At 43.8% G+C, this 26,844-nt stretch overlaps 1 long non-coding RNA gene across 1 annotated transcript; it reads left to right on the top strand.

The window, feature by feature from the left end:
* The first annotated feature begins 245 nt into the window (after nt 1-245).
* Nucleotides 246-26,824, top strand: LOC117515035. The gene is made up of 5 exons (XR_004562007.1): nt 246-256; nt 2,935-2,942; nt 3,522-3,527; nt 24,190-24,199; nt 26,710-26,824. It is a non-coding gene; the product is annotated as an uncharacterized LOC117515035 (long non-coding RNA).
* Nucleotides 26,825-26,844: the final 20 nt, after the last annotated feature.

Genomic DNA, 26,844 nt, shown 5'->3' with positions numbered 1-26,844 from the left:
AAAGGGAGTTTCTCCTTCCCACTGTCGCCAAGTGCTTGCTCACAGGGGGTCGTTTTGACCGTTGGGGTTTTTCTGTAATTATTGTATGGCTTTTGCCTTACAATACAAAGTGCCTTGGGGCAACTGTTTGTTGTGATTTGGCGCTATATAAATAAAATTGATTTGATTTGATTTCTCTTGTCTTTCTCTTGTTGCTTGGTGGTGGGCGTTTCTGTCTGTGTGGCCACAGCATTGTTATGGTGTTTTCCACACACACGTTTCTAATCTGCAGCTCATCACTGGGGTGCATTTAAGGTTCTCTGTTTGCTCTAGTCCCTCGCCAGATTGATGCGCCTTGTGCCTTCTCTCCAGCTCTGTACATTGTGTTTTATCCATACTGCTAGCTTCCCCGTGTGTATGACCGCTTGCCTGTTAACTCAAACACGCCTAAGCCTGATGTCTGTTGTACTTTTGCTCTTGTTGGACTGCCTTTTTGTGTACTGAACCCAGTTTACTGTTTCAGTAAACCGTTTTTATATACAGAGCTACTTGTCAGAGTCCTGCATTTGTGTCCAGCCATTTCTGACCACCAAGCCTGATAGATTAAACTATGTTCACCTTTTTTGTATATTTTTCAAACCCTGAATATTTTAAGACACGTGTCTCGATGTGCCTTATAAAAACAAGAGACAACATCTTAACCTGATCTCATTTCTATTTTGCTTTTACTTGGCAGACTGTGCCTTTGAGCTTCCTGCAGTTCCAAATCTGGGAGGATGAGGCCTGCTTGCCTGTGAAGACCAGACTGCTTTTTCTCCTCTGACAGACACACACACTTTGTTCATGGCAGCATGAAAGGCTTGCTGATTGGTTTAATGTGTCTAATTTCAGATCTGATGTCAGTACTGAGAAGAAGCTTCAGACTGGAAAAGCCAGAGACACTTTTCAAAAGAGAGCAGAGAGAGCTAAAGAGAGTGCTGGCCCATTAATGTTGTTAGGAGGCTCTAACGAGGCACTGAAGCAGGAACATGATGGATTGGCTCCTTTGGTTAAAACAACAGAAACCACAGCACACCACTCAGAGCTGTCAGTCACAGGATGGAGCCAGCTGGTTAGTTCAGGGTTTTCTTTATCAATGAATAAAGCTGGGGGCCCACCAGGCGCAGAAACGCCAAAGCACACTGTCAAAACCTCTTTTACACATGGAGCTGGGTATAGTCACTGAAACAAACCATCGGTTTGGTATTCAGACTTTAGCTTTTCTTACGTTGAGTTTCTGCAACTACTCTGCCTAATCTCTAAAGTCATGTTCATGACAGCATCTCCTCAGATTCAGATTCATAAACAAATAGACATATCAAGCACGACACTGGCAGGACAAAACACATCTGTATCATTAAGAAATGGAAGGAGAGAGCTTTGGAATGCTCCATCTGCCCTGTGGCAAAGATGCAGAACGCACCATGCGGGTACATTTCATGGCACAAAGTCACGAGTTATGTAAACTTTGTAATTAATCTGTGGTTCCGTTTTTAACGTTACCAGTATTTAAGTGCACGCTGAGACATTTTCCTCTAAAAACACTGTCAGAAACACTCGGAAATGTTCTGATTTCAGTGCAACATGTCATTTAAAACATAAAAGAATGGAAATATTCCACGCCACTGTCCCAGCCCCAAAATTTCAAATTGTGACATGGTACATGAATAATTTCAAATTCCATTCTGCTGTTTTCTTCAGAAAAGCCTCCCTGTTCACAGAGACTGCAGCATCGTTCTTTCCGCAGCAGACAGCACTGACCGAGTCGGCTGTGCACCGGCCTCCATGATGCTCTGTGCTGGTGTGCCTTCTCCCCAGACGGCCTGGTGATCGCTGTACCCCGCACAGGCTGTTGTCCCGCCAAGATGAAACAAAAAAAATGCAGATATCCTCTGATCATCTGACTTTGTGTAACGCTTGCATTTTGTCATGGTTTGTGTAACCTGGATGTAAACAGGATAAAATAAAGAGCTGAAGTTGTTTATGTAAAATTTCCCACAAAAGCGGGTTTGGCGCGGATTCCCACCGTCCCCCGCTAAAACATCATGAGATGATACTACACTATAGCACCGCTAGATGGCAGTATAACAGTGTGGCGCAGTTCCATTGTCTGGGGAGAACCTGAGTTTATTCTTTAATTTCCAGGTATTTGCGGGCCGGTCTGAGTCAGCAAAAGTGTGCTGTAGAATGCCCAGGTGTGCATTATAGTCATTGCAAGTAATGACATGGTCATGACAGATGACGGTTTCTGCTCTACTGTCCCACTGGGCCGGCTACTTTGAGCACTTGTACAAAGTCAACCCTGCTGCCAGGACGTTGGACATCTCCACTGCTGTGGCTGATTTAACAGCTCTAACTCACCAAATATCAGTGTTTCTGTTGTTTCACAAGGGCGCAAAAAGCTCCAGGGATATGTGGGATTGTTGCCAGCAGTGCAACCAATCTTTGTTTCAATCTGGGAGAGAGTCCGGTATCATTCCAACTGACTGTAAGAAATGACTTACTGGAAAGGAAAGGAAAGGAAAGGAAAGGGTGATTGTCTGGACTACAATAACTACAGGGGTATCACACTGCTCTCTGCCCTGGGAAAGGTGCTTGTAAGGATTATTCTGAGCAGGATTCAGTCCCGGTTACTTGCCACTAGGCAACCATCAGCTGTATCTTAGCCCTGAGTCGACTGAATGAATAAAAACATGAGTCTTAGCAGTGCTACTTTGTGGCCTATGATGATTTCCATAAAACATGTAGGGGTATAGAGTTCGGTGACTTAAGTGCGTTTGTTAGCAAGGAAAGGATTAGTGACCTTCACAGATGATGCAGTGATCTTTTTGGAATCAATGGATACTCTTATTGTGACACTTGAAAAACTGAGTGAGGAGTTGGGATTGTTCAAGCAGAAAGCTTTGATAGCTTCAGATACACATGTTAAGCTGTCTTACACACTGATTATTACTATCCTGTTTGCGTATTCTTGATGTACATACGATCAAGCTGTAGAAATGTCTGTGACTTGTGAATAAAGAAAACTATATGAACAACTATGACAACCGATTAAGATCAGTGGTGGGCACACTTCTGATAATCCGATAACAGATAATTATCGAAGATAATGTTTTCATTATCGGATTATCTTTTTAGATAAATTTAAAAACCATCATCGGACTAATTATCTTCCGATGAATTGCCGTCCGATAACTTTTAGACCGATAACGTAGTAAACTAAGATGAACAGCAAAAAACATTTTTAAAACTATTAAAGCAGTTGAGACCTACCTGTTGAAAGTTTCGTAATAGGTATGTTGTTCTATTCTCTGTAAGCAAAGGAGAACTGGAGACCATGAAAAAATCATTTCCTTTAACACCATACTGATACAATCGCAATATCACCAAGTCATCCAGAGGCATACATTTTTAACTTATGGTTCAAATTTTAACCTACTCATTTTGGACAAGTTATTTAAAATTACTGTCATGTCTGAAGCTTTATAAAGTGAAAATATCAGATATATGTTTTCATTTTAAAGTAATGTGCTAGTTTTTAAGGTTTTGTGAGCACATGCTGTGCCAGGCAGCAATGCATTATGGGTAGCATAGGGTAATCTCAGACGTTCACGACAGGACAAATGCATTTCAGACACTCTGTTCAGGCTCCACGGTTAACAGCATTAAACTCTAGTGCCTAAAACTCTCGTGAATATATTCTCTGGGTTTATAGACGTTAGTGTATTTGTGTTTGTTAAATTCCACGCATCTTAAAAGTTAAATGTAGCAGACATGGATTATCTGGAATTTTATTTGGCAAGTTTTCAAGGCCGCTGCTGCCATCTACTGGCCAGTAGTGATCATGGCAGTATTCGCCCCAAGAAGTACTAAGTGTCTGGGTACCAGTAGATGGCAGTGTTATATTTATTTTAACCCGGTTATATCAGATGGTGGTCAAATCAACTTTTTGGCTTTTTTTTTTTCTTCTACAAATTAAGTTTAAAAACAAAACAACAACAACAACAAAAACATTACAAGACAGCTCTGCGGTTGGATGCATGAAGCTCTTCAGCAGCAGGAGGTGGTCGTGAGATGTTAAAGCTTGTTACTCCACTACACGATGCAGGACGCGCGATTAACCTGAAACTCGGTCCAAAAAATTCTCGCACGAATGAAAAATCATCTGAAAAATGGCCAAAACACGCACAGTGTAAAGCCAACATTTATGTGTCAAGATAAGGCTTTTCAGAACTGACCAATTGTTAACCTTGTCCTTTGTTTTATCTGTTTTCATTATTTATTATTGCATTTTAACCTGTGAAGTGCTTTGTGACTTATGTCTGTGAAAGGCACTATATAAATAAATTTACTTACTTACTTACTAATATTGAGTGCACGTTTTACAACATCATAAAAGTTTTAAAACATGCACACATCATCAAACGTGTGCACGGCATTAATAAAACATGCGCACATTCTCTCCACATGCAAAACATTTTGCGATGACACTTCCAGGGCTCCGTAAAAATACCTGTTTTTACAAATAAAATGGAATATTTTACAAAAGCACATTTATCTTTAAACCAACACACGACACACGTCACATTAAAGTGTTGGTTTGCATAATGAATGACTGAACCAATCAGTGTTTAGCAGAGGCACTTTTACCCAGAATGCTTTGAGGTCTGTGTTTGTTACAAAACCTCAGAATTAGTGCCTTATTCAACATTAAAAGATATATGTTATATTTTAACTTTGTACAAATGACAGAATTGACATTAATGGAGTTATTCGATCAGTATTTTCACAAAACCATAAGTTAGTATGACTTTATTTTTCAAGACCTCTGCCTGACCGGAGCATTGTAATTGATAGAGAGCTAGCCTTATGGTTGCTCTCTGGGTGCCGCTGTGGTGGGATTGCTGTAATAAACAAGCGCTTCCAGCAGGAGCAGGAGGAGTATGTTGAAAGAAAAATGATGATTATGATTAGCAGAGAGTTGATTTTGTGGGTGCTCTCATGATTCTCTATGCTGTATTCTACAGGTGGCAGCATAGTTGAACATTCTGGCTCATTCTTTGGGTCTTTTGTCGCTTTCGATGCTTTCAAGCGATCGTGTTAAAAATTAATTTCAGCTTCTTAGTAATTGCAAATGTACCAGAGACAACACCGGAATTTATCGGTTATCGATTATCTGTATCTTCCGATCCTTTTTTGGTGGTTTATCTGTTTATCTTTATCAAAGATAACTTTTTAGTTATCTTATTATCTGTTATCGAAGTTAATTTTTTGGTTATCTGTGCCCACCACTGATTAAGATGTAGAAAGACCTTGAGAAATAAACTGCGCACACTTGTGTTGCCAAAATGAGGAAATCGTGTCTCTTTCCTCCATCACTACTTCTATAAAATATCTATCCATTTTCTATACCTGCTTACTCCACTTAAGGGTCACGGGAAGTGGGGTGGGGGCTATCCCATCAGTCCTAGGGCAAGAGGCGGGTTTCACCCTGGACAGTACAGTGGTCTGTCACAGGACTACATATAGATGGATAAACACAGTCACACCCACAAGCACACCTAGAGTAGGGTCACGTTTTTAAACTCACCTAACCTGCATGTCTTTTGGGTGTGGCAGGAAGTCGGAGAACCTGGAGCAAACCCACGCAAACATAGGGAGAGCATGCAAACTCCACACAGAAAGGCCACAGGTGGGAAGTAACCCCATGACCTTTGACAGCAAAGCAGCACTGCAAGCTGCTGCTTCATTCAAAGTAGAGAAATAATCATTTTCCCGATACACGCCCTCAAAAACAATGACCACTCTGACATAATGTTTTTTTTCCCCTGTCTGCATATATAGTAATGGTAAGTGCCACACTGGCAGAACCATTTCTGAGCATTAATACACATATATGCAATTTATTCTTACAAGACAGAAGGTATGTAGTGCGTGAGTGAATGTGATGTGTGTGTGTGGGTGAGTGAGAGAGACCCCCATCCGCCCTTCCCAATCAGCTTCAACATCCTTCTCAAATCCAACCGAAAACTTCTATCAGGAATGGCCGACCACCAAAACAACACGAAGACAGACAAGAACGAATGACAAGTGGTGAAGGCAATAACTGTGAAGTGAGACACAGAGGAGACAGGGCCTCAACCATACAACCTACCAGGACAAACAACCACACATGAACAAACAGCAATAGTCTGTTGTCTAATTAGTGAGCCTCCATACCCTAGGACACCAGAGTGTTAATCCCCTTGAAAGCACCCAAAACCGAATTGTGGTGACGGCCACAAACGCAACCATCCACACGCAGAAACCCAGATCACAGCTAAATATCCAATCACTACTGTGGCTGGTGTGCTGGTCCAAGACTAAAGTACAGAACCTTACCATATGACATGGATCACTCCAGCGCGTCGAAGCCATCCGGCCGGCTGCGAGTGACGACAGCAACGGGCCCAGGACATGGGGCCCCAGGAAAAACCAGGATAAAAGGGCAGCGGAAAGGCACAGGGGCCAGGAAGGGCAGCCCCCAGAGCCACCGGGGCAGACGATGAACCAACAGGGGAGTGGCACGGCATTTTTAATGGAAGTAGCAATAAAGAGTAACTGTTCTAATTCAATCCAGGAGGTTTGACTGGATTGGGATAAATCCATTTGATCAAGTATTGTATCTGGTTAGCCAGATAATAATGTAGAAAATTTGGTGCTTCCAGACCCCCTAGAGATTTATTTTTCTGAAGAGTAGCTAGATTAATTTTAGCTTTGTTATTTTTCCAGTAAAACTTTGAAATGGGCGAATCTAAAGTCTGAAACCATTTGACTGTGGGTTTGAATGGAATCACTGAACAAAGGTAATTAATTTGTGGTAATATTTTCATTTTGATAGCTGCTATCCATCCTAATAAGGAGATGGGGAGGTTGTTCCATCGTTTCTGTTGGGAAAGTGTAGGTACACGGACCCACAACAGGGGGCGCAAATGAACGGACAATGGAGAAAGTCAAATAACAACACTTTACTGTTGTGAATGGGCACAACAAATACAACAGATCACAACAATAGACAAAAAAGCCAAATCACAAAAGGTGTCGTGTGGGCAGGCTCGAAGATAGGAGACGTCTGTCCAAAGCAGAGCCGGAACCACACGATTTCCTCTGCCACCACACCCCGGGAATACTGGAGCCGCCAAGTCCCGAACTCCCAGGTGGCCACTGCCTCCGCGTGTCGGACCTGGTACTGCTGGCGAGGAACAAAAAACAATTAAATGTGGGCGCGTTTGCACCCAGCAATCCGCACGGCAGGAAAACTACCTCCACCTCTCGTTGGAAAAGGAGTCTGCTTATACAACGCACAAAAGTCACAAAAGGTTTACTGTTACACAGTCAGCTGAGAATGTTACCTTCCAGGTAGAACGATATCTCGGCAAAGAGGTGGAGACGTCGTCCTGCTGATGTACCCCTGCTGATCGGATGATTGGTAACAGCTGTTGCAGGTGATGCGTGACAGCTGTCACCCTGGCTGCTCCTGTGAGGCGGCTGCGCCCTCTGGTGCCTGGAGCCCGCACTCCAGACAGGGCGCCCTCTGGTGGTGGGCCAGCAGTACCTCCTCTTCTGGCGGCCCACACAACAGGACCCCCCCCTCAACGGGCTTCCTGGCGCCCGACCAGGCTTGTCCGGGTGGCGGCGGTAGAAATCGGCCAGGAGGGCCGGGTCCAGGATGAAGCTCCTCTTCACCCAGGAGCGTTCTTCGGGGCCGTACCCCTCCCAGTCCACCAAATACTGGAAGCCCCGGCCCATCCTACGGACATCCAAGAGCCGGCGTACAGTCCAAGCCGGCTCGCCATCGATGATCCGGGCAGGAGGCGGCGCCGGACCCGGAGTACAGAGGGGTGAGGTGTGATGCGGTTTAACTCGGGACACATGAAACACAGGATGGATCCGCAGTGAGGCCGGAAGCTGAAGCCTCACTGCGGCGGGACTGATGACCTTAAGGATCTTGAAAGGGCCGATGTAACGGTCCTGTAGCTTGGGGGAGTCCACTCTGAGGGGAATGTCCTTTGTGGATAACCATACCTCCTGCCCTGGCCGATACGCAGGGGCCGGGGCCCGCCGACGGTCTGCCTGGGCTTTTGCCCTCGTCCGGGCCTTTAGCAAAGCAGAACGGGCGGCACGCCACACCCGACGGCACTTCCGTAGGTGGGCCTGGACCGAGGGCACACCGACCTCTCCCTCAACCACAGGAAACAATGGGGGCTGATACCCCAGACACACCTCAAAAGGGGAGAGGCCGGTGGCTGAAGACACCTGGCTGTTATGGGCATACTCGATCCAGGCCAGATGGGTACTCCAGGCCGCCGGGTGTGCGGCAGTCACGCAGCGCAAGGCCTGTTCCACCTCCTGGTTTACCCGTTCTGCTTGCCCGTTGGTCTGAGGGTGGTACCCGGACGAGAGACTCACCGTGGCCCCCAGTTCCTGGCAGAAGCTCCTCCAGACTTGCGAGGAGAACTGGGGACCGCGATCGGAGACGATGTCTGTCGGAATCCCATGCAGCCGGACGACGTGGTGGACCAGGAGGTCCGCTGTCTCCTGGGCTGTCGGGAGCTTCGGGAGGGCCACGAAGTGGGCTGCCTTGGAGAATCGGTCCACTATCGTGAGGATGGCGGTGTTACCCTGGGACGGCGGGAGGCCCGTGACAAAATCCAGGCCGATGTGGGACCAGGGGCGATGAGGCACAGGCAACGGCTGGAGTAGTCCTGATGCCCTGCGATGGTCAGCCTTGCCCCTGGCGCAGGTGGTGCAGGCCTGGATATAATCCCGGACGTCGGCCTCTAGGGACGCCCACCAGAAGCGCTGCCGGACACCTGCCACGGTTCTTCGCACCCCTGGCAGGAGAGCTTGGAGCCGTGACAGAAGTCCAGGACTGCAGCCCTAGCTTCTGGTGGGACGTATAGTTTGTTCTTCGGCCCAGTTCCGGGGTCCGGGCTTCGTGCCAGGGCCTCCCGGACGGTTCTCTCTATGTCCCAGGTGAGGGTGGCCACGATAGTGGACTCCGGGATGATGGGTTCCGGTGGATCCGACAACTCCGCTTTGACTTCATCTTCATGTACCCGGGACAAGGCATCCGATCTCTGGTTTTTGGTCCCGGGACGGTAGGTGATCCGGAAGTCAAAACGGCCGAAGAACAGTGACCAGCGGGCTTGCCTGGGGTTCAGCCGCTTGGCGGTCCTGATATACTCCAGGTTCCGGTGGTCAGTGAAAACCGTGAATGGCACGGACGTTCCCTCCAACAGATGTCTCCACTCTTCAAGAGCCTCTTTCACCGCAAGGAGTTCTCGATTGCCGCATCATAGTTCCGTTCGGCCGGGGTCAACCTGCGGGAAAAATAGGCACACGGTGTGAAGGACCTTATCGGTCTTCCCGCTCTGGGAAAGCACAGCTCCTATCCCTGAGTCCGAGGCGTCCACTTCAACCACTAACTGGCGACTAGGATCGGGCTGCACCAGAACGGGTGCAGACGAGAAGCGCCGTTTCAACTCCTTGAACGCGGCATCGCAACGATCCGACCAGGTGAAGGGGACTTTTGGTGAGGTCAGGGCTGTCAGGGGGCTAGCTACCTGACTGCAGCCCTTAATGAACCTCCTGTAGAAATTTGCAAAGCCGAGGAACTGTTGCAGCTTCCTACGGCTAGTGGGTTGGGGCCAGTCTCTCACCGCCGCAACCTTGGCCGGATTAGGAGCGACGGAGTTGGGGGAGATGATAAACCCCAGGAAGGACAAAGATGTGCGGTGAAACTCACACTTCTCGCCCTTCACAAACAGCCGGTTCTCCAACAACCGCTGCAGGACCTGACGTACATGCCGGATATGAGTCTCAGGATCCGGAGAAAAGATGAGTATATCGTCTAGATATACGAAGACGACTCGGTGCAGGAAATCCCGCAAGACATCATTAACTAATGCTTGGAACGTCGCGGGGGCGTTTGTGAGGCCGAACGGCATGACCAGGTACTCAAAGTGACCTAAGGGGGTGTTAAATGCCGTTTTCCACTCGTCTCCCTTCCGGATCCGAACCAGGTGATACGCATTTCTAAGATCTAGCTTCGTGAATATTTGGGCTCCATGCAGGGGCGTGAACACTGAATCCAACAAGGGCAACAGGTATCGATTACGAACCGTGATTTCGTTCAGTCCCCTATAATCAATGCATGGACGAAGTCCGCCGTCTTTTTTACCCACAAAAAAGAAACCTGCACCCATCGGGGAGGTGGAATTCCGGATCAACCCGGCGGCTAAAGAGTCCCGGATGTAGGTCTCCACTGATTCGCGCTCAGGTCGCGAGAGGTTGTACAGCCTGCTGGACGGGAACTCAACGCCTGGAACCAAATCAATGGCACAATCGTACGGACGGTGGGGGGGAAGGGTGAGTGCCAGATCCTTACTGAACACATCCACAAGGTCATGGTACTCCACCGGCACCGTCCCCAGATTGGGCGGGACTCTGACCTCCTCCTTAGCCAGGGAACCGGGAGGAACCGAGGAACCTAAACATACCCGATGGCAGGTCTCGCTCCACTGAACCACTACCCCGGACGGCCAATCAATCCGGGGATTGTGTTTTAACATCCAGGGGAACCCTAGAATCACGCGGGAGGTGGCAGGAGTCACAAAAAACTCGATCTCCTCCCGGTGATTTCCTGACACCACCAAAGTTACTGGTGGTGTCTTATGTGTGATTAGAGGGAGTAGGGAGCCATCTAGTGCCCACACCTGCACAGACGAGGTAAGCGCCACCAGAGGGAGCCCTACCTCCCTGGCCCATCTGCTGTCTAACAGATTCCCTTCAGAGCCCGTGTCCACCAGTGCTGGGGCCTTCAGGGTTAAATCCTCATAAAGGATTGTCACTGGGAGTCGTGTGGCAATATGGGTATGTCCCACGTGAATGTTTTGGCCCACTCCTAACCCAGTGTCTAGGGGCGGGCGTTTGGTGTTTAACCGCTTGGGGCAGTCCCTCACTTGATGCTCTATTGAGCCACAAACAAAGCACGCTCCGCGGGCCAGTCTCCTCTGTCTATCTGGTGCCCTAAATGTGGCCCTGCTCGTGTCCACAGCTTCGTCAGCAGGGGGAGCTGTCACCACATGGAGCGTAGAGGCCGTGGAGCGTGGGGAGGGCGGAACTCGGTCGGAACCGGAATGGAGAGGGACGGCGCGTGCCCGGCCACGCCCTTCGTCTTGTTCCCGACAGCGTTCTTCTAACCGATTGTCTAATCGTATAACGAGATCAATAAGCCCGTCTAAATCCCGCGGTTCGTCCTTGGCCACCAGGTGCTCCTTCAGGACCAACGATAGTCCGTTTAGTATTTATTAATGGTAATTAGAGATCAGAGTAGGGTCTTTTTCTGGTTTCAATATAAGTTTTATGCTGCAGTAGTCATATGAGTGGGAATTTGACCTTTAGTCCAAATTTCTGAAACAGTCCTAAAGAATAGTGGAGCCAGTATCTGCCAAAAATGTTTCAGGAATTCAGGAGCAAAGCCATCTGGACCCGGAGCCCTGCCGTTAGGCATTTTATTCAAAGCTGCATGTAGTTCTCTGATAGCTACAGGAGTGTCTAATGATTCAGTGTGCTCTTTAGATAGTTGAGGTAAGTTTAGATTATCAAGGAATGACTGGATATCTACTGGATTGGGTGCATTCTCTGATGAATATAGATTACTATAATAGTTCTTAAATATCTGATTAATTTCCTGTGGTGACTGTGTGTAGTTTCCAGCTTGATCCCGGATAGATGTTATCCTTGATTTTTCCTTATTGCATTGTAGTTGATTTGTCAGACATTTACCTGATTATTATGTTCGAAATTATTACATCTAAGTTGTTGAATGAGGAACTCTGTTTTTTTCAATATAATATTGTCAAGTTCGAAGTCTGCATTATTTAATTCAGACAGAGTTTGATCAGTTGCGTCTGCCGCATATTTGTTTGTTAAATGTTTAATTTTTTTCTTCAAGGTCATTTTCTAATTTATGCTCGATTTTCTTTTTATAAGAGGAATATGAAATAATTTTCCCTCTAATTACTGCTTTTCCTGTTTCCCAAAGCAAAGAAGGAGAAACACGCAGAGTCATTTCTTTCTATAAAGTCTGCCCACTCTTTCCTTATAATTTTGTCAAATTCACAGTCCTTTAAAAGGGAGGTGTTAAAGCGCCATGAGTGAGACGGTTTAATAGTGGATTCTATTTGTACGGAGCTGTCACTCATCATCCGTACCAGCTGTCACTCATCCACCACTCAACACCATCACCATAAAGGCCGGACTGCAACTCCACCTCCCCGCCGAGAAATCAGCTACCAATCAAGGTAACCTTCTCTGCGATTTATATTGAGACTAAAAACATTGTTCTGTGTGCAGCTGTGTTCCTGCGGGCTCTGTCGGAGGCTGGATTGGCGGACAGTGAGAGGGCGACGTTCTTTGCCTCTCACTCCATCCAGGAAAGAGACCAACAGGAGCTGCACGGGTGACATTGTTTCTGGAGGTGGAGGTTCTCCCTCCGGGAGGAACTACTCAGGGGACGATTACTTCACACACCCACCATTAATTGTTTCTGTTTCTGCCAGCAGTACCTGGTCTGACAGCTGGAGACGGTGGCCACCTGGGACTCGGGACTTGGCGGCTCCGGTGTTCTTCAGATCCGCTGGCGGTGGAAGCCGTGTGGGATCCGGCTCTTCTTTGGACAGACGTCTTCTATCCTCGAGCCTGCCCACACGTCACCTTGTATACGATTGACTGTACTCCTCTATTTGTTTTTGTCTGTATTCCGTTGTGCAATTCACAACATTAAATTGTTACTTTTTGGCTTATCCATTGTCCGTTCATTAACGCCCCCTGTTGTGGGTCCGTGTCACTACACCTTCCCAACATGTATTCCCTCTTGGCCAAATTATAAGACGTTACAATAACATTTCTTATCTCTATGCTGATGACATTCAGTTATACTGTTCTTTCAGAGCCTCTGAGTTTTTATAAATTGTCTAGTTTAAATAATTGCCTGACAGAACTGAAGCAATGGTTAAACAACAATTTCCTCAAGTTAAATACTGATAAAACAGAAACACTGATTATTGCTCCTGACCATATGTTTTCAGAAATTAGGCAGCATATCAGCTTCTGAGGCTCTTCTGTTCAGTTGAGTCTTAGAAATCTAGGTGTCATTTTTTTTACCAGTTCCATGTCCCTTGAGCATCATTCCAAACAGCTGGTTCGAAATTGTTTTTATCATTTAAAGAATATTTCAAAACTCAGATTACTAGTGTCAAAGGTTGAACTTGAGATGATTATTCATGCTTTTATCTCTTCGTGTTTGGATTATTGTAATGGTCTTTTTACTTGTTTCAGTAAATCAGCTTTGGATCGCCTTCAATCTGTACAGAATGGTGCGGCAAGGCTTTTAACTGGCACCAATAGAATATCCCATATCCAGTTTTGGTTTCTCTTCATTGGTTGCCAGTAAATTTTAGGTTTCATTTTAAAATTTTGGTTTTAACTTTTAAGGCCTTACATGGTTAAGCTCCTCGGTATATCTCTGACCTGCTGAAACCTTATTCTTCATCCCGAGCTCTTAGATTGTCAGGTCAAAGGCTGCTGTTGGTTCCACATACGCGGTTTAAAACCTGTGGGGATTGGGCCATTCAGGAAGTGGCACCAAGGCTGTGGAATTCTCTTCCCCTGTCTTTAAACTGTATAGACTCCAAAGACTCTTAAAAAGCAGCTGAAGACATTTTTATTCAGACAACCTTCTAATTAATTTGTTGTTTTATGCTGTATTCTATTGTTTTATATAGTTGTGATATGTTATATTTTCACTGTGAAGCACTTTGTGATTTTTATCTGTGAAAAGTGCTATATAAATACAACTTAAATTGCACTTACAGGATTCAGGGACAGACGGACAGACAAATGGAGAGAGGGTGAGTTTCCATATACCACGCCCCATTTATATTTGCAATGTGGTATAATGAAAGAAATACCACAAATCTGAAGCACATAACTAATAGTACCTGAAACCCGCAGCAACAAATTTTTCACTTGGGGTCACCACAGCAGATCCGATATGGATCTGTATGTTGATTTAGCACAAGATTTATGCCAGAAGCCCTTCCTGACGCAACTCCTTATTACATGGAGAACAGGCATGGATGATCTTGGACAGAGAACCTTGTGCTTTGGAAACAAGCACACTAACTGCTTGGCCACCACAATATTTTCATCTCATCTTAATGTGAAATGCACAGAGAGGCACATACCTTAAACACACACACACACACACACACACACACACACACACACAAACACACACACACACACACACACACACACACACACACACACACACACACACACACACACACACACACACACACACACACACACACACGGCCCTGGATGAATCAGCTACATTGCATTATGGCGCCCTCTCGTGGACTACTTTGGACACCCTGATTTCTCCTGTGGGGATAGAAATAATAATAAAGCCTTATTGTCATTGTACATAATACATACCATGGGGAAAATAAGTATTTGATCCACTGTCAATTTTGCAAGTTTTCCCACCTACAAAGAATGGAGAGGTCTGTACGTTTTATCGTATTTACACTTCAACTGTGAGACAGAAACTAAAAAAAAAGATCCAGATAATCACATTGTATGATTTTAAATAAATAATTTGCATTTTATTGCATAAAATAAGTATTTGATACAACAGAAAAACAGACCTTAATATTTGCTACAGGACCCTTTGTTTGCAATTACAGAAGTCAGATGTTTCCTGTAGTTCTGACCAAAATTTCACACACTGCAGCAGGGATTTGGTCCACTCCTCCATACAGATCTTCTCCAGATGCTTCAGCTTTCGAGTTTCAGCTCCTTCCAAAGATTTTCTATTGAGTTCAGGTCTGGAGACTGGCCAGGCCACTCCAGGACCTTAAAATGCTTCTTACGAATCCCCTCCTTAGTTGCCCTGGATGTGTGTTTGGGGCCATTGTCATGCTGGAGGCCCAGCCACGACCCATCTTCAATGCTCTTACTGAGGGAAGGAGGTTGTTTGCCAAAATCTCGTAATACATGACCCCATCCATCCTCCTTTTAATACGGTGCAGTTGTCCTGTCCCCTTTGCAGAAAAGCACCCCCAGAGTATGATGTTTCCACCCCCATGCTTCATGGTTGGGACGGTTTTCTTGGGGTAGTTCTCATCCTCCAAACACGACGAGTGGAGCTGATACCAAAAAGCTCTATTTTGGTCTCATCTGACCACATGACCTTCTCCCATGCCTCCTCTGGATCATCCAGATGGTCACTGGCAAACTTCAAACGGGCCTGGACATGTGCTGGCTTGAACAGGGAGCCCTTGCTGCCCTGCAGGATTTTAAACCATGACGGCGTAGTGTGTAACTAATGGCAACCTTTTAACTAGGTCCTCCTCTGTAGTTCTGGGCTTTCTCAGAATCATCCTGACCCTACGAGGTGAGATCTTGCATGGAATCCCAGACTGAGGAAGATTGACAGTCATCTTGTGTTTCTTCCATTTTCTAATAATTACGCCATAATTACAGTTGTTGTCTTCTCACCAAGCTGCTTGCCTGTTGTCCTGTAGTCCATCCCAGCCTTGTGCAATTCTATCATTTTATCCCTGATGTCGTTAGACAGCTCTTTGGTTTTGGCCATGGTGGACAGGTTGGAGTGTGATTGATTGAGTATGTGGACTGGTGTCTTTTATACAGGTAACAAGTTCAAACAGGTGCAATTAATACAGGTAAAGAGTACAGAATAGGAGGGCTTCTTAAAGAAAAATTAACAGGTCTGTGAGAGCCAGAATTCTTACTGCTTGGTAGGTGATCAAATACTTATTTCATGCAATAAAATGCAAATTACTTATTTAAAATCATACAATGTAATTTTCTGGATTTTTTTAGATTCTGTCTCTCACAGTTCTAAGATAAAAATTACAGACCTCTGCATTCTTTGAAGGCGGGAAAACCATCTGCATCAGCTTTACAATAATGCCTCACATTCACCCCTATGTCAGGGTGCTGCCATACAAGGCGCTCACTACACACTGGGAGGAACTAGGGGACTAAGGACCTTGCCCAAGGGCCCTTTGTGATTTTCCAGTCAGGCTGGGATTTGAACCAAGGATCCTCTGGTCTCAAGCCTAACGCTTAACCACTAGATCATCACCTCCCCTACTTATTTTATATAATACTTATTTTCCCCACTGTACAACAAAATCTGTCCTCTGTATTTAATCCATCCTAATTACAGTTAGACACAATCCAACCACTAGGAGCAGTGGGCAGCCACAGTCTGCCACCCAGGGACCAACTCCAGATGTACAATAGAGGCACTGCGTTGGTCAGGGTCATTTAAAGGAGCAGACCCTAAATAATCATATTTCTGATTGTGGGAGGAAACCGAAGTGCTCAGAGGAAACCCACATAGACACGGAGAGAACATGCGAACTCCACACAGAAAGGGCGGGAAGCAATCTCACAACCTTCTTGCTGTGAGACACTAGTGCTAACCACTAAATGACTGTGCCTCCACGGTACATCATTGAACACTGACACAGAACAGATTGAAACAGAAAGAAAAAAAAAAGTTCACACCACAACATATAAAACAAACATAATTTGTTGTTAAAAACAGGTGACAGACATGAAAGAATGCAGAAAATTCAACAATTAAAACAAATGTCACAGACCCCACATGGCTGTCTGCACAGTTGGAACACTGAAAAATGTTCACTTTATTAAACAACACTTTGCCATAACTTCCATGGCAATTAAGTCAGCTCATTCTTCAGTCTGCGCCAATGTCACTGTAGATTTCTTCTCAGCGTTATGATTCTGCTCAAAGTTTTTCTTGAGGCAATTTTCTGCTCTGATCAGCAGATTTGATTCATACTTCATAACTACTTGATTTACTCACATCGCTTTTTCATTTAATTCCAGACAGCTTTTAACCATATTTACTATTTCACAGTTTAACAAGGATCACCATTATTCACCATTATTTAAGCAGAAGTGTGATTTGGACGACATGTTGCATTTTGGAACTGTTAGTAGAATGAGAGATCTGTGGACAAACTCACAAAATGATACTTGCTGCTTGCATGTAATACATGTGTCGTGGCGATCAATCTTTTCCGAAAAAATACCTGAATTTCCAAACCACTCAACTTCTGTATTAAAGAACACAACAGATTACTGTTCATACATGTTATTGACAAATACGACATGGTAGACAGACAGATACATCAGAAGGAAAGAGCATCAGAATGAGAAGATCCTTCTCAGGGGCTGAAGACAGAACTTGTAAAGATGTGGAAGGTAAAGGCCACAGTGGGCCCAGCGCTATCCTGGCTTTGACCCGCAAACTTCCAGGTGCAACACCTGAGATCTCTGCACAAAAAAGTGCATGCCCCCCATATCTGTGTGGGTCCCCTTCAGGTTCCTCCCACTTCCGGAGACATGCAGGTTAGCTGAATTGGAAACTTTAAATTGACCATAGGGGTGGCTGTATTTGCCTATATGTGGTCCTACGACAGACTGGTATTCTGTCCAGGGTGTACCAAGCCTCTCACCCTCTGACTGTTGGGATAGGCTGCACCCCTCACAAACCCTTGATTGGAGTAAGCGGGTATAGAAAAATGTAGTTTCTAAACATCACAGGCACAGAAGCCTGTAAATTCTATAGAGGTGTCTTGGTGGGTTCCCTTCCTTGTTTTCTTCTTGATCTGTCACTCACTTTTTGAGAACTGTCTGCTGCAGATTTACCATAGAGTACTATACTACCTCTATTTCTTAAGGATTGTTGGAAATAAAATTCGAAACATATTCACTGACAAGCAAGTGATCACATAGCTATCTCCTAAACTATCTGAAGAAAACTATAAAATGATTTAATTAGTTGTGTTATACTAAAGGATGGTGAAAATAGGGAAAGCTGTTGACGTGTATTTTTTGAGACGGGCAACCATTTCCCAAATGATGACTCATTTACTTGAGCTGGAGGTCCTCCACTGCAGCACAAAAGAGATGTGACATGCAGCTTCAGATCCTTCAGACTGCACCAAGCTTCTGATCACTCCACTAATGGGCCGTCATCTTAAAAAGCTTTGCCCTCTTCCACCATGGTCATGGTGACTTGCCGAAGCGGACTTGGAGCGGGATGATCAATCTTCGCCAGGAGCCTCCGATGAGACCTTACAGCCATGGGTGGCCCTACCATAAGCTAGTGCTCCAGGCAGCATTGCTTCTCCACCATGGCAAGGTGTTGATCACAGAGAAGAAAAGGGAGCAGATATGTGCATATTCCATTATTTTGGCTTTAAAATTGTTATTTAATGCACATCATGTTGCAGAGATTTTGTCAGGGTTGTGATTTTATGATGGATTTATGTAATGTCTGTTGTTTTTTTTCTGCTTAGTCTTTGTTTTACCGCTTTCTCTTGTCCGTCACTTGGGTTCTTGGTGGTGGGCGGTTCTCCTTCTGGTTTCCATGCCCTGTTCTGGATCTTTCCTGCACACCGATCTCCTATTTTTGCTCATCACACCTTATACTTAGCCATCTCCTTTCTCTCACTTTCCTGCCCATTTGTTGTGCTTTACACCTTCGCTTCATAGCCCCTTGTTCTTGTATTTTTTTCTCAAACTTTTTGCCTAGTGCTTTTTTGACTGCCTGTCTGTTTTTCTGACCACGCCTTCGCCTTATGTCATTGATACTGCTGCTGTTTTTAGACTGCCTCCTTGTGTACCGAACTCAGTTTTGTGAACCAGTAAAACTCTTTAACCAAATCCAGTCTGAGCCTGAGCTAAGCATTTGTGTCCAGCCACTTTGTACTAAAGGTTCTGATAGATTTGTTTTCACAGTTAAAATAAAATCATGACATTTTAATACAGAAAATACAGTTAATTTGTTTAATTTCAGTTTTTGGTTTTATTTTGTTTAGAGTGCAACACCTGTAACTTCCATGTTGTGATTCAGCGATACCATAATATACATTTCTCGGTGGCATTGACGTTTTATCAATACATATACCTTATCACTTGTCTGTTTATGTATCATGCCCTGTATCATGCCCCGATGTATCTGTATCAGATACAGACATGTAATAAGATATTTACCACATATTACAACAAAAATAAAGAACAAGAAGCATATAATTATCATCAACTCCATTTAATAACAACTCATTTACTCGCTACACCAACAATGTTCATTCAACACTTGTGCTAATAATACACAGTAGGTCTGATCTATATAAAAGTTAAAGAATCACCATACACGTTAATCATGTAGAGCGAATAACGCAGGTAAATCATGTAGATATGTAAATTATGGAATGTTCGTATGTCTCTCTATAAAGTCATGAGCGTCCTCTTCACTAACTTCTTGGTGTCTCACAACTTCAGTATGAAACTCAAGTTACAGAATTCTCCTTGCTGGGGAGACTAAAACTGTCTCACCTTGATCAGACTGTTGTGAAAGTGTAGGAACACGGACCCACAACAGGGGGCGAAAATGAACGGACAATGGAGGAATCAAATAACACTGTTTTTACTGTTGTGAAAAAAGGCACAACAAATACAACTGATAACAATAGGGAGATTGAGTCTAATTCAAAGGTGTCGTGTGGGCAGGCTCGACGATAGGAGACGTCTGTCCAAGTTGAACCGGAACCAACCCGATTTCCTCTGCCACCGGACCCCGGGGATACTGGAGCCGCCAAGTCCCGAATTCCCAGGTGGCCACTGCCTCCGCTCGCCGGATCCGGTACTGCTGGCAGGAAACAGAAACAGTCAGGTGTGGATGCGGCTGCACCCAGCAACACGGAGGGTGGAGAGTCCACCTCCACCTCTCGTCAACAACAATCAAGAATGTGCAGAGTAAGCAGTTATCTCTCAGGGGGAAAAGGAGTGCAGTCCTAGCTCCCAGTCACCAGCTCCTGCTGTCTTGAGATTAAACAGGTACTCCTGCAAAACACGTACAGAACAATACTTATGTATAAGCACACGAACGGCTGAGAGTCGTTACCTCTTTGGTATGGCGATATCTCGGCAAATGAGGTGGAGATGCCGTCCTGCTGATATACCTCCGTATTGATTGGGATCAGCTGTCTCCAGTGATGGATGACAGCTGTAGTCCTGGCTGCTCCTGTAAGGCGGCAGCGCCCTCCGGTGCCTGGAGCCCGCACTCCAGGCAGGGCGCCCTCTAGTGGTGGTGGGCCAGCAGTACCTCCTCTTCAGCGGCCCACACAACACAGACATCTTGGTTGAATGAAATTATGAGGATCCTGCACTTGTCACCAGGGTAACACAAAATGGGGGTGTGTCATTGGTCGGATGAGAAATGGGGGCTCCTGACTGGATGAAAAGAGGGACGATACAAAGCCTGGTATTATCCGTGACAAACACCGTACTCATCCTCCATGTTTAATCCACACTGGCTCCAAACCTTTTGATTTACACAGATATGACTTCATGATTTACACAGATACAGTAGTGTTCAGAATAACAGTAGTGCTATGTGACTAAAAAGATTAATCCAGGTTTTGAGTATATTTCTTATTGTTACAGGGAAACAAGGTACCAGTAGATTCAGTTGATTCTCCAACAAAACCAAGCATTCATGATATGCACACTCTTAAGGCTATGAAATTGTGCTATTAGTAAAAAAAAGTAGAAAAGGGGGTGTTCACAATAATAGTAGTGTGGCATTCAGTCAGTGAGTTCGTCAATTTTGTGTAACAAACAGTTGTGAATCAGGTGTCCCCTATGTAAGGATGTAGCCAGCACCTGTTGAACATGCTTTTCTCTTTGAAAGCCTGAGGAAAATGGGATGTTCAAGACATTGTTCAGAAGAACAGCGTAGTTTGATTAAAAAGTTGATTGGAGAGGGGAAAACCTATACGCAGGTGCAAAAAATTATAGGCTGTTCATCTACAATGATCTCCAATGCTTTAAAATGGACAAAAAAAAACCAGAGACGTGTGGAAGAAAATGGAAAACAACCATCAAAATGGATAGAAGAATAACCAGAATGGCAAAGGCTCACCCACTGATCAGCTCCAGGATGATCAATAACAGTCTGGAGTTACCTGTAAGTGCTGTGACAGTTAGAAGACGCCTGTGTGAAGCTAATTTATTTGCAAGAATCCCCCGCAAAGTCCCTCTGTTAAATAAAAGACATGCAGAAGACGTTACAATTTGCCAAACAACACATCAACTGGCCTAAAGAGAAATGGAGGAATATTTTGTGGATTGATGAGAGTAAAATTGTTCTTTTTGGGTCCAAGGGCTGCAGACAGTTCATGAGACAACCCCCAAACTCTGAATTCAAGCCACAGTTCACAGTGAAGACAGTGAAGCATGGTGGTGCAAGCATCATGATATGGGCATGTTTCTCCTACTATGGTGTTGGGCCTATATATCACATACCAGGTATCATGGATCAGTTTGGATATGTCAAAATACTTGAAGAGGTCATGTTGCCTTATGCTGAAGAGGACATGCCCTTGAAATGGGTGTTTCAACAAGACAATGACCCCAAGCACACTAGTAAACGGGCAAAATCTTGGTTCCAAACCAACAAAATTAATGCCTCGCAGATGTGAAAAAATCATGAAAAACTGTTATACAACTAAATACTAGTTTAGTGATTCACAGGATTGCTAAAAAAGCAGTTTGAACATAATAGTTTTGAGTTTGTAGCGTCAACAGCAGATGCTACTATTATTGTGATCACCCCCTTTTCTACTTTTTTTTTTACTAATAGCCCAATTTCATAGCCTTAAGAGTGTGCATATCATGAATGCTTGGTCTTGCTGGATTTGTGAGAATCTACTGAATCAACTGGTACCTTGTTTCCGATGTAACAATAAGAAATCTACTCAAAACCTGGATTAATCTTTTTAGTCACATAGCACTACTATTATTCTGAACACTACTGTATGATTCATGCAAGGTGGACAGCCTGGACAGGATGCCAGTCATGCTGCAGGGCCAACACATATAGAGAGACAAACATCTTCAGCTCTGCCACCTCCAGCTCTGCCTCCTGTCTTTTTGTTAATGCCACCATCTCTAAGCCATACAACATCGCAGTGGAAGCATCACAAACCACAGAGACCAAAGAAAGCACAGCAGGTTTGCAGCGATGTCAGTCAAGTTGACTATTTTCTTTGACTTCCATGTCTTGGTGCATCATGAGTATGCACCAGAAGGCCAAAATATTAATAAAGAGTATTATCGGGAGGTCCTATGTTGCCTTCATGATGCTGTGCACCATAAACAACCGGATCTGTGGGTGGCAAAAAGCTGGCAGCTTCATCATGAGAATTCACCTGCCCATTCTGTTTGGTTGACTCAGGCTTGCCTCGTCAAACACAATACTCCTGTGACTTGTCAGGCTCCCTCTGATTTTCGGCTGTTCCCCAAGATCAAAATGACACTAAAAGGGTCTCAATTTAAGTCCCGAGAAGACACTATGTGTAATGCGACAGCCCAGATGGACACCACTCTAAAAGAGGCCTTCCAGAAATGCTTCCAACAATGGCAGAACCACTGAGAGAGATGTGTGTAGTCCCAAGGAGACTGCTTTGAAGGGGTTTAGGATTTGAGACCACCGGGTACTTGTTTTTTTCACAGTCAAAGGTTGGCTACATTTTGAATTCTCTCACATCTCTCTCTACATTCTCTCATATTGTTTGATAAAATGGAATAGTAGCAGGTGTTGAAACTTAAATGTTTGCAGCCAAGGTGTATGTAACTTCACAAATTACACACTACATGTACTTTTAAAAATTATATTATAATGTGTGAAAATTATGAACAATAAAAACAGAAAAGCAAAGAATAAGGTATTTTGAAGTAAGAGGTAGACCAATACCCTTTGTGGTAATAAACTACATTTTATGAGTATATTATGAAGGACATGAACAAATATTTAGTATTGATTATAACAATGTGGCATTAGTGCACTTGCATTTGTGTTACTCGGGCACTCGTCAGAGATTTCAGCATAGTGAACATATGATCACTGGTAATGTGAGAATACAATGTTTTGATCTTCGTATCTGATGTTTCAGCTTTAACAGCACATCATTCTTTTACTATGATTTTTTTTGTGTGTCACTAAGATGAGCTGCTAAATGAGGCTTTGAATCATGAATCTTTTGTGGTATAATTTGTTTCACCGTTTCATCTCCTTTTGCCATCACTAGTAGAATTTGGAAAAAAACTTGATGACCACTGTTCCAAACACATGACAGACAATAACGCTGTTCTCACTGTGCTTGCAGGAATACTCGGTGCAGCTTTACACCGTCAAACATTTATGATGTCTGTGTGTAACATTTTGTCCTGCAGCTCAAGGTTCAAGGTTCAAGGTTACTTTATTTGTACCAAAAGGTAAATTTGTTTTGGCAGTGAGTCACACCATTCATAACAATCACATAACACATAAAAACCGATAAAAATACCCTAAATATAATTAAAAATATAAAAATACAATAAAAATATAAAAATACAATATAAAAAATATAAGAATACAATACCAATAAAGCAGTGCAAGTACAGGCCAATAGCATGGCGCCAGAACAAAAGTCACAGAGCGTGTGCCATCTCAAAGCAAAAAAGCGGATAAATTAATTAAATATACAATCAAGGTCGTCTGTTAAGTACACTAATAGCAGCAGGAATAAAAGTGCTCTTATAGCGCTTAGTTCTACAAAAAGGAACTTTATACCTCCGTCCTGAAGGGAGCAGTTCAAACTGATCAAAAAGAGGATGTGAGGCGTCCTTTAGAACTGCCTCAACCAATCTCTGGACCTGCCTCATGTACAGAGAGGTTGGATACAGCTGAGTCTCTCCACCAATGATTTTGCTCGCCCATTTTACAATCTGATTCAGACTGTTTTTATTTTTAACTGACAAATTTCCAAACCATGACACCAAACAAAAAGATAAAACAGATTCGATATAACAACGATAAAACATTGTTAACAAAGATTTGTCAATGTGAAAGGATGCCAGTTTTCTAAGACAGAACAAGCGCTGGTGACCTTTTTTACACACCACTTCACAATTTGACTCAAAAGTGAGTTTATCATCCATAACAGTACCCAGATATTTATAGGTGCTCACAATTTCTACGGCCTGACCTTTTAGGAGAGTTACTCCATGTTTGTGGGAGCCCTTCCTAAAGTCAATGACCATGTCTTTAGTCTTCAATACATTCATCTGTAGAAAAGACTTCTCGCACCAATCCAAGAAATCATCAACCACAGGACCGTGGCCAACCTCACTGTCCTGAAGCAAACTGACAATAACAGTGTCATCTGCATACTTAAGAATAGTCCTCCCCTCCCTCCAACTTCTGCAGAGATCAGTGTACAAAATATACAGAAGTGGAGAGATAGCACTGCCTTGTGGTGTCCCAATGGAGGACTGGGTCTGCTCAGACAAGACCCCATTCACTCTCACTTTTTGTGTCCTGTTAGTGAGGAAGCTCAGAATCCAGCCCACAAGATTACAACTTAGATTAAAATGATCTAAAAGTCTTGAGGCTAAAATGTGCGGCTGAATTGTGTTAAAAGCAGACGAAAAGTCAACAAATAAAAGTCTGACATGCGCACCTTTCCCTTCAAGGTGACTAAAAAGCAAATTCATTAAAGTGACTGTGGCATCCTCAACCCCTCTATTTGGCCTATAGGCAAATTGCATAGGGTCCAATTTGGCACCAACTTGATTAATAATTTCTGTTCTCACCAGTTTCTCAAAGGTTTTCATGACAATGGACGTCAAAGCTATAGGCCTAAAGTCATTTAGAACCTTTGGAGTACAATTTTTGGTGGCAGGGACAACAACAGCGTCTTTCCACACATTTGGCACAGTTTGCATTTCCAGAGACATATTGAAAATAAATTGGAAAATAGGACTCAGCTCTTTAGCACAGTTTTTTAAGAGGCGACTGCAAACATTATCAGGGCCCTGACATTTTGATTTGAGGGCACAAAAAGATTTTTCTACCTCTTTTTGAGAAATAAAAAAGTGCTGACTGTCTTTCACTTTATGCTTTATTTCCTTAATCTCTGAACTGTGATCTGAAATATCAAACCTTGTGTAAAAAGTATTCAGAGCATTAGCAAATTCAACATCAGTCTGATAGTTCTTCAGCAAGGTGATGGATCTGGACTTGGGCTCCTGAAGCCCAGCTATCGTTTTCATACACGACCAAGCAGATCCAAAATTTTTATTTGCCATCTTTTCCTCTATTTTCCCTGCATAATTTCTCTTAGCCTTTTCCAGCACCATTTTCACTTCTTTAGTAGCATTGCATAATTCCGTAACTGACTCCTCACTCAAAGACTGCCCACAGGTGAATGACGTAACCGACAGGCGTGAAAAAACTCTCGCATGCCCACGAGGGTTCAAGCATGTCTGATGTAATCACACGTGATTCAAATCCATATGGTTTCTGAAAAAAATAATAAGGTCGGATACTTTTCTAATAGACCTCGTACATCTGGAGATGCATCTGGAAGGACATCCGGTGTAAAACTTGTGCCAAATCAACATGATGATAAGTATGTATGTAGCAACTCCAAATAAAAGTGGGAGAAGCCAAAAGAAATCAGCTTTTAGTGGCTCCACAGAAAAACAAAACTGAAATGTCCACACATTCCTCTTACAAATAAATGTGAGATTGTTTTGATTTCTTGAAAGAATCAGGTTACATGCCAGAGGTACAATTTTAGGAAAGAAAAACATTTTTTTGGTTATCAAATCACAAGCTGATGAACTGATCTTAAAAAAAAAATCCACATAACAGCCCATCGATTCAATCACATCAAATCTGTGTTAAAAATAAGAAATATATTTGTACTTTGTGTTACTTATGTCTGATACTATCTGATGTGCAGTTTAGAAAGAAACAGACCTTAAGTCTCGGTCATACGGCACTCATGAAGGGCACAAAGCCAAAATGAAACAAGAAATCTGGACTTACTTTGACTTTTGGAGACATTGTTTAATCATTGTCCAGCTGGCGCTTCTTCAGAATTTTCAAACTGTTGAAAAATGTGAACGAATCCTGACAACTTCAATTCGTCCGTATTCCGTTTTGCTTTCTGTCTTGATGGTTCCTCATTTTTGCATAGTTCCCGTGCCGTCAGTGTTCCATTTCACTGTCGTCCAAATTCTCAAGTTCGACGTCTTGCACAAATGTTAACTATATCTGAACGGATCAATAACTAAAGATCCAACAAGCTGAATGTGACTCAACCATGTCTGGGATGAAAAGCAACATTGTCATACACAAACAATAGCGGAAAGAACGTTTTATCAACTACTTTAACTATTTATGCACGTTCCAGCCATCTGTGCGGACACGAGCACACACGTTCCAGCCACAGATGGCTGGAACGGCTGTCTGCATGTTCGCATGTTGTTTTGATTTTGTTGAAAGCATCAAGGTTGTCATTCCCTTCGTTTTTTTTTTGTTAGTTTTGCATTTGTTACGTTCTTTTATACGGTCTTGATTTGCAGGTTTTTCGGTGATGGCTCATTCGTCGACCTTTTCTTGATGATTTGTGACTTTTTTCCTTCGTTCAGCTATCGCCGTGTGCCGTGTGACCAGGACCTTAGTAGGGCTGCACGATATATCGAAAAAATATCGTCATCACGATATTGGCACATGCGATAGGCATATCTAAAAGATGCGCGATAATTTCTAATTATTTAATGTATAAATCAGGTCTTTATGTCCGCACTTTGACCAAT

This window comes from Thalassophryne amazonica, chromosome 8, assembly GCF_902500255.1.
Source record: "Thalassophryne amazonica chromosome 8, fThaAma1.1, whole genome shotgun sequence".
Classification (NCBI taxonomy): Eukaryota; Metazoa; Chordata; class Actinopteri; order Batrachoidiformes; family Batrachoididae; genus Thalassophryne; species Thalassophryne amazonica.
This window is presented reverse-complemented; position numbering and strand designations above follow the sequence as displayed.